The 8,976-nt window shown below is 36.3% G+C and overlaps 1 pseudogene across 1 annotated transcript; it reads right to left on the bottom strand.

Moving 5' to 3' along the window:
• Positions 1 to 3,934: 3,934 nt before the first annotated feature.
• LOC143573959 (putative E3 ubiquitin-protein ligase RHY1A) lies at positions 3,935 to 6,460 on the bottom strand (annotated as a pseudogene). The gene is made up of 3 exons (XR_013142505.1): positions 6,270 to 6,460; positions 4,911 to 5,083; positions 3,935 to 4,436 (listed from the first exon to the last, which is right to left on the bottom strand). The product of XR_013142505.1 is annotated as a putative E3 ubiquitin-protein ligase RHY1A (transcript).
• Between the last annotated feature and the right edge of the window lie 2,516 nt (positions 6,461 to 8,976).

Genomic DNA, 8,976 nt, shown 5'->3' with positions numbered 1-8,976 from the left:
GTAAAAAATATAATTTTCCAAGAATTTGAAATTTTGGACGGGAAATGTATGAAACATAAAAACAGTTTTTTTGAGTAAAAAAGTTTCTGAAAAATTTGAACTTTTGCTCCAAGATTACAAATAATTTGGACTTTACCGACATTATTTCCTCAAATCTCGTCTTTTACCTGACTTTCTTTCGAAATCTTGTCTTTATTTTTATCTTTTCTCAATGCATCTTGACGGTCCAAATTATAAAAGATTTTAAGAAAAAATGGCTATTTTGAGACTTCTCTCGCTAAAAGAGGCTATTTTGAGAATTTTCCCTTTAAAAAATTAAATTGATTCGAGCCTACGTAACATTTTGACAAGACAGTTTTGTGTTTTAATTATATACAATATGTTGCACTTTTAAAAATATAAAAAAATATATATAAAATAAACGCCTTTTCTTAGATTTAGGTTCAAGTTGCTCAGATAAAATATTTTTATTTCAGTTTCGCCATTTTTGATGTTATATCAATGTGAGGTTCAAGTTGATCATATAAAATATTTTTATGTAAGTTTCGCCATTTGATGTTATATCAATGTGTTTGATGTGGGAATAGATTATGATAAATAAATACGAGTTATATCTTAATTTAAGATTTTAGGAACCAGTTGGGCTAGCCCAGTTGGCCAGGTAAAGGATGGGAAGACACGGGGGGAATAGATTATGATAAATAAATACGAGTTATATCTTAATTTAAGATTTTAGGAACCAGTTGGGCTAGCCCAGTTGGCCAGGTAAAGGATGGGAAGACACGGGGAGACCCGGGTTCGATCCCTGATGCCAACCGGATTTTCTCTGATGCGTAAAGTCTGTCGTGCCTTCGGGCGGGGTGAGCGGGGGTTTTACTGGGAATGCCAAATGATCCTTAGATTCCAGCATGGGTCCCGATAATGTCAATATGGTCTGGACCGAGGGTGATGGGGTCGTGAATACGGTCACGTTATCACTTAACTGAGAAAGTCGCCGTTCAAAAAAAAAATTTAAGGTTTTAGGAAAGTAAACCCTTCCAGAAGCCCATAGACTTATGGTCGTTTTCTATATTAGACCTTCTGTGGTATATACGGCAAATATCAAATAAAAAATATAAAACTATAATCAGTTTAATTATTAAGATTTACGCCGCGATTATTTCGTAATTAAGTGTAACAAAGGTGTCTAACATTTACAAGAATTTGTATGTTTGTTTGGCATGGAGTAATAAAAGAGACAAGGGGTTGAAATGTACAATAAAATGAAATAGATCGTTAATATTTCATTATTATATAACCTAGTGGAAAGAAACGAACCATTACATTGTACTATTTGTTAAGTTGAAAAACACGAAGGAATGAAATATAACTAACAAAAATATCTCTTCCTCAAGCTAAAGAAAATTACTAAATAAAAAATTGTAATGGTGGTAGTGATAGCCGAGGCGGCATTGACGGTGGTGTTGGTTGTGGCGGTGGAGGTGGAGGTGATGGTGTTGGGGGGCGGAGGTGAAGGTCTAGGTGGTGGTGAGATGGTGGGTGGGGCAGAGGTTGTGGTGGTTAGGTTGTAAACGGTGATGGTGGTGGTGGTGGCGACGCTAGCGGTGATGATGAGGTTCATGGTGTGGACTGTGGACAGGTGGTCGTGTCAAGAAAGTATGGTGGAAGGGAAATGAAATGAGAAGCATGAATTGTTTTGACGTGTTTAAAGGGATTTTGAACCGTACGTAATAGGATATTAATTCTACTTCATTGGCCAACTAAAAACTTTCTTTTATCGTTATCTCACAATTCACAATGGTTCATTCAATACCGCTTGTAGTTAGAGGTGTAGAAAACCGGTTTTTTACAAATCGAACCAGTTTGGTTTTTGCATATTTCAAACCGGTTTGGGTCAAACCGGTTCGGTTTAAAAACTGGTTTAAGAAAATAAAAACGATTTTAAAATCGGTTTGATCGAAAAATACCTAAACCGCTGTACGAACCTGCGGTTTGGTTTGGTGTGGGAACCAGTTTGGTAGAAACTGATTCCAAGAACAAACCGGTTCCGAACCGGTTATTTTAACACCTCTACTTATAGTATACCAAACACTACCTAACCTATTCGGTATAAATAGTTTTGCCTATGCTCATAAACCTTTTTCACAGATTTTGCATGTTTTTTATATTAGGATGCATATTAGCTTGATTACACATTTTTCTGTTTAGGTTGAGTCAGCTCTGTCACATTTTTCGGTTTAGGTTGAGTAGGCTCCGTATTTTGGAAAGTGGAAACCCAAGACCAACATTATCATTCTAACTAAAACTTTTCTAAAGTTTGTGGCCATCAAACCTCCATGAATTTAAACTACTATCCTTTCACCATCAACAAATTTTCTTTTCATAAACAGTCTTTTGATCTTTGAGATTGTCAACTAATACGGTTATACCTTGATAGGTTCCTCTCTTAGTGGGTCAACACAAAATTCTGAAGCACAATATTCGCATCCATTCTCATTCGTTAATTTTTACTATCCATTAACTTGTATTGATTGGCATCCTATAAAATGAGTAGGTTATTGGGCCAAATGAAAGCTGAAGAAATTAGATAAGCCCATAAAGAACTAAAGGTCTATTTGAGATTCTAGAATCAAAATGAAATATTTTTTAAGAAAACAGCGCTTAGAGGTGTTCAAATTCAGATATCCGAGGAAATTTATCACAATTCAAATATGAAATTTCAGATGTACGAGTTTCTGATTATATCCAAATTCTAAAAAAAAATTATTTAATATTTTTTGATTTGTTTTATTGAATTATTTTCAAAAAGAAATGTTCAGTAATTTTGAAAAGAATTATTTCGGGTATCGGAAATTTATCCGAAGTATTTGAAATTTCTAATCAAAATTTTGGAAATCCGAGTTTTCAAATATTTTGGGTTCAGAATATTTGTGCACCCTAGACTATGCTAAAATGGGGAGTTGACAGAATTTATAGATTAGAAAATTTATATCAAGGTAGGCCAAAATCATGAGTTATGCGAGCAGCTTGCTTGTTGGGGCGTGCACATGGGCATTGTGCGAGACACTAGTTGTTACTCGTTAGGGCCTTAGGGGTGTTTTGTAGGCAACATGGGCTAATATGATGGAAGTTTAAGCAGGTAAAAAAGAAATAATGACGACGAGGAGGCCCAAACCCTACATGGTCAGCATTATAACCCAAGAACATTAATTCATGATTCCATACCACTCTACTTATGCCTAATGCATTTGCTCATTTGCTTGTGTTAACAATGCCTTGCCCAATACCCACACCATCCAAACCCATTGCTTGGTAAACTTGTCACGTTGCCTCAAAACTCCTCACAAATCACAATGGCTATGAACCACAGGCTTCACTTCCTTTCTTCCACGCCTTCACGCACTATTCCACTCCCTTTTTTTATTACCAAACACTGATACAATATGCACTGATACAGTATGCGTGCACAAACTTGATTTAAGTGTAGCAGGATTAACTGTTACAACATGCAAAGCACAAATGTGTGAAACATGAAATTCACAAGACAGAGTAAAAGCCATTAATCTGACTGGTGTCCCTATTGATCCAAACTGTGTAGGAGTAACAGCCATTAATGTGGTTTGCTACATGTTAATGCTTATTGTTAATCCAAATGATGCATGAATAAGAAGCTATTAGTGTGGCGTAAAAGCCATTAACATGACTATTGATGTTTCATGAAATCTGATATTCATACACGAGCAAGATTGATTTAGATGTTGATCTGCATACAGGAGCCAAGATTACGCTAGCTATTGATCTTCATATGCGACTTATGATAAAAAGATTTCACGTATCTTATGACTATGCGGGAAATTGTTCTCACACAACCACATAACTAACAGCATAAAAAAGATCAACTACTTCCATGGTGTTCTTTTATATATAATCCTTCTAAATTTAGTACAACTGATGCAATTACAACTATTCCTTCACCAGGTATTACAAACACCACAAAGATCTCTGTTTACTTCACTCAAATCTCAAAACACAAAACTAAACTTATGTTAACTACAATCATACAAACAACTATGCATCTAAGTTAGAATACATCATACTCAACAACCAGGTTTATCACTAGTTACAACTATGTCTTTCCTACAGTTCGGGCAGGCACCACATACCTCGATCCATGGAAACAAGCAGCCGGGATGGAATCTATGCATGCAAACCAGGTTTAGAAGTTCATCACCATCTTCAAAACCTTCAAGACAAATACTACACTCCCTTGATGCACTTGAAGTTTCATCATTTCCTACTTTAAAAACCGTCATTGTAAACTGTTCAATTCTTGTTTAGAAAGTCCCGGAGGAAGCATCCTTGTCATTGACGACATTGGTAGATTGCTATATGAAAAGTCATCCTGATGATTGCTGATTGAAGATCTAGTGTTTTGCCTACAGATTATATATCAAGTTTAAAGCAAGAGGTAGATTTATTTATGCATATTTTAGATCAGTTGTGTGTGTGAATGCTGCCATAACAGGTCAAACATGACACGATTGCTTGCGGTGCTAGACAAGAACACGACACGATAACTAATCATGTCATTTTTACGAACACGAACCTGTTTAGAAACAGGTTACATGACACGAACTGCTTAGGATACGATAAATATCACATATGTAGTGAAGCAAAAGCTGCCAAGTTCATAAAAGCCTGAACATATTTGAAACAAAAATCCAAGTACATGTTTGAACACGAATTTAACTTAACTACGTCTTAAACATGTCAACCTGTTTAAGACACAAAACCTGTTAAGTTCAAACCAAAACTTGTTTTGACTCTGTTTCGTGTCGTGTTAACAGGTTCGTGTCAATGTGTCATAAGTTGTCAGTGACAGACTGATCAGGAAAGATGATTCTGGATACCTGTTTTGTGAAATATGAGCACCTCTCAATCTTTCAACAAGCCGTTCCCTTGAGAGTAACACAACTCCAGGAAGTCTATCGTTCTCGGTGGCTCCCCATCGGCGTATGCTTCTGAAATCTTCTGAATTGATGATGCTACCGGATTGAGGTTGATTAACACCTTCGTCATGTTCCTGTGGATCACAAATTCTAGGTTATTAGAAAAACTGAAGTTAAAAATGCCGAGTTTGTGGAAGCCTGGGCTCGGTTTACGTGAAGACATCTTTTGGGTTTAATAAAGATCGAAAACACGAGAGGTCTTTAGACCGACTCTATATCTCTTTATTATGGCCTGTTTATGTTTTATTGTTCCCTAAGCTAGAACCCTAGACTACTCTCTATATAGTGTATAATCATTGTACTTGTAATCTCTCATCACCAAAAGTAAAGAGCGTCTATAACGAAGTTCTGGGACACAAGAACGTCAGCTTAGACTGAACCACGTAAATCCTTGTTAGGACTGCATAGGTTGCGGTCACACCTGTTAAACCCGTGAAACCAGTTTACCAAAACCATTTAGAAGAATCGATAATTGAAAATGGTTTAGGTCCAGTTTTGGTTTTCAGCGTTAAAGGGTAAACGGTCTGGTCTGGGTATGTAATTGGTGGACCAAACAAGAGGCATGAAACCCGTAAAGCTTATTCATACACCTGCTATATTCTTCATATAAGTTAATGTATGATCGATTTTCTTCACGTGTCATCCATAAATAAGTAGAATCATAGAAGAACCCATGACTTCTGTGTACAAGATCCCACTTGTTATTCACTGGGTTGTCGAACTACAGTACCATACAATGGGCTGAGGTAATGAACACAGTAGTAAGAAGAAAGCAAGGTTGGTCATAAGAGCAGTTGATCAAAAGGATTACAATTTGAAATAATTAACACTCAGTTGATGATGTTGCAAATCGGGTCAAAATATAGTAAGCTTGCATTCGGTTTTGCAGGCTGTAAATGTGCAGGTAGCAATAACCCGCCAACCCATTCCCACAGAACCCGGACCGACCCATTTGTAATAGGTCCGGTTCCGGTCGTACCCGTTTGTGTCTCGTGCCAATTTATTATCTGCAATCAGTGTGTGAGTGTTGCCATAACTAAGATCCTAACCAGAAAAAACCCTAGAATTAACCGAACCTTATGTATGCCTACCTTACCTAACACAGATGCTGCTGTTAATCATTTGTTATAACTTAGAACGGTTACAGATTTACAATCAAGTTTTACTTTTTACTGTATCAAATCAAATATCAAATACGAATAATTAAAAATAATAAAGTAATTAATTTAATAATTAAATAAATAAAATAACTGGCAGTACCGAGAGGTGATCGCGGTGGGCACGGCGTGAGGTAGGGTTACATCCACCGAGATCCTGACGGTTGTTGCGGTGGTGATGGCGGAGGTGGCACGACGGAAGGAATTTAACTCAGGTGGTGATGAATCAAGGTGAGTAGTATCGTTAACGGCGTCGTTTCGAGAAGTGAAACGTATTCTCCTGGTGTGAAACATTCAGAACTGGGTTTGCATCAATCAGATCTCGTGAAATCACAGAGTGAGAATTTATTACTTGAATTTGGTAAAGGCGATATGAAAATGAATTTGGGTTCTCCAAATCACGTGAGTTAGTTTAAATATTTTGCAAAGATGGTTAAAAGTGGTTGGGAGAGAAGAGTGATAGTTAAAATTAGAGAAACACGTTGTTTATCTCTGTAATTTTTTAATGTTTTTTAAAGTGGTTCTGAGTGAATGAGAGAGAAAAGGTAATAATAAAAATGTAAAAAAAATATTATTTAATTGAAAATAAGAGAGAAAAAATGATGTTTTTAGTGTAATTATAGAGATGAAGATGAATAATGGATTGTGAATGCTCTAAGGGGGTGTTTGGTCTAGCTTTTTTAACAAAACTTTTTTATCTTTTTTTTATAAAATAAGTTTAATTTGGTGTTTGGTTTGGCTTTTTAAGCTTATACTTATTAGCTTATATAAGCTAATTTGAAGAAGTTTATTTGAAGATGGTTTTTTAGCTTATTTGAAGAAACTTATTTGTTTAAGGGTGTAAGTTACTCATTTGCCCTTAAATTGTGATGGATTAATAATTATTGAAGCAACTTATTACTCTAACAAACTAAAGAATGTTGAATTTAACAACTTGTAGAATATAAACTAATCCAAACACTTGTAAAGAGCTTATTAAATAATAGAAAATAAGCTATAAGCTATTTTAAATTATAAGCATAAACCAAAAAATAAAAGCTAGGCTAAACACCCCTAAATTAAAAAAAGGGTGTCACGTGACGTGGAAGAAGAAAACTAGACAGATTTAGATTTTGGATTTGGATTTGGATTACTTGACCCAACTGCCCCTACCAAATACAGGATCACGTGACCATTGACTTTTAGTGGTTTCGAAAATAGGCCTGGGCCTCATACATTCTAAAAGCCCATATACTCAACATGATCTAAAATCTAAATATGGCCATATGGGGCTGGATTTTTGTAATATGAGCTAAATATGTTGTGACAGCTTGAGGTGAAAATACCGGCTAATAGGTTTTTGAAATATCGGTTATTAACCAAAACCGGATATTGGTAAATTGGTTATTTCAATAACCGTTTATGGTTTCTAGCCGGGATTTTAGTGGAAAGCACTTATGTAATTGATTAGGTAAGCTAGTCAAAGTGAACCCATAGATAAGAAGAACGGCACTTGAATAAAGAAAAAGTACACAAAAGCAGCAAGGAAAGAAGGATACATCTAAGATCATGGTGTAATCCCATCACATAATTTGTCAGAACTATTCCAGTGAGCCAAAACATGTTAACCTTATTAACACTAAATTTATTAGTGTATTGTTCTTAAGTCGTTCCGGTTTACCAATTATGTGTGAAAATATTTACCCTAACCTATGATTAATATCGGTTACTTTCATTAATAATAAAAAACAACCAAACGATTTACAATAAAGTGGCAAGCAAGCGGGCAACAAGCTGCGTCGCAACCCCCCTTTTGGATAGCAAACCCAACCCTACTAACCAGTTTACACCATAGCGGCTTATAACTCATTATGATTTTGGGCCAGTTTCGGTTCAGTTAAATTAACTGGGTATGAATTGCACCTATACTAGCAACCCTATTAACTTTCTTTTAGCGTAAATATTAACAAGTTAATCCTAATAATTTTTGGCCAAAATCAGATTGGTTTGAAACTAAGTCGGTTAACAACTTAACATGGTCATCCCCGAGAATCCCAAAGAATTGCAGTGTCGGAGGTGAGTAAAAGAAATGGGACTAAATAGAAATGCAATAACTCATATATAGTTCATATATAATTGTGAGAACAATAAACAAAAGTCAACAATTCGTATATAACAAACATGAAAATTGAAACATCAGAGACATGAAAATTTGATATCAAAATCAGAAATTAATTGCTATTGGTAGGGTTATTCACGATCCGAGCCTAGGCCAGCTTAAGAATGACTCGAAATCACAACCAAGCCAAATTGAGCGACTCGAACCTACATGACTACACCTATCTAAAAACGTATAGATCAAGCTCAGCTCGGCTCGACTCGATGTGGCTAGAATGGGGTCTCGAACTTGAGACGCATGCAATCTCTTGAGATAGTTTTTTCGATTGCACTAACTAACTTTCGGGTAGTGTTTGGTATGCAACAATGACAATGAGAATGAAATGATTCATTGCGTAGGAATAAAAAAAGTGATGTTTGATTGCTCAATAGAATAGAATAATCTATTATACATGAAATCTCATTCCTTCCCACCAGCTTCTTTTTTTTTTCATTTCATTCCTCTTCTACCCTACTTTCTTAGCACCACCATCTCCAATGCCGCCTGCGCCACCACCGTCGCCGCCACCGTCGCCACCACCCCCACTTTACAATCAGCGTAACCACCGCCACCGTCGTTGCCACCATCATTGCGGTAACCACAACCATTGTCATCGCCTTCGCTTGGCCATCACCGCCACCACCATTGTTGCTGCCTAACAACCGCCACCACC

Source organism: Bidens hawaiensis, unplaced genomic scaffold (genome assembly GCF_021521415.1).
Source record: "Bidens hawaiensis isolate Kalapana, Puna unplaced genomic scaffold, B.hawaiensis_p1.1 tig00026781_1, whole genome shotgun sequence".
In the NCBI taxonomy this organism is placed as follows: Eukaryota; Viridiplantae; Streptophyta; class Magnoliopsida; order Asterales; family Asteraceae; genus Bidens; species Bidens hawaiensis.
This window is presented reverse-complemented; position numbering and strand designations above follow the sequence as displayed.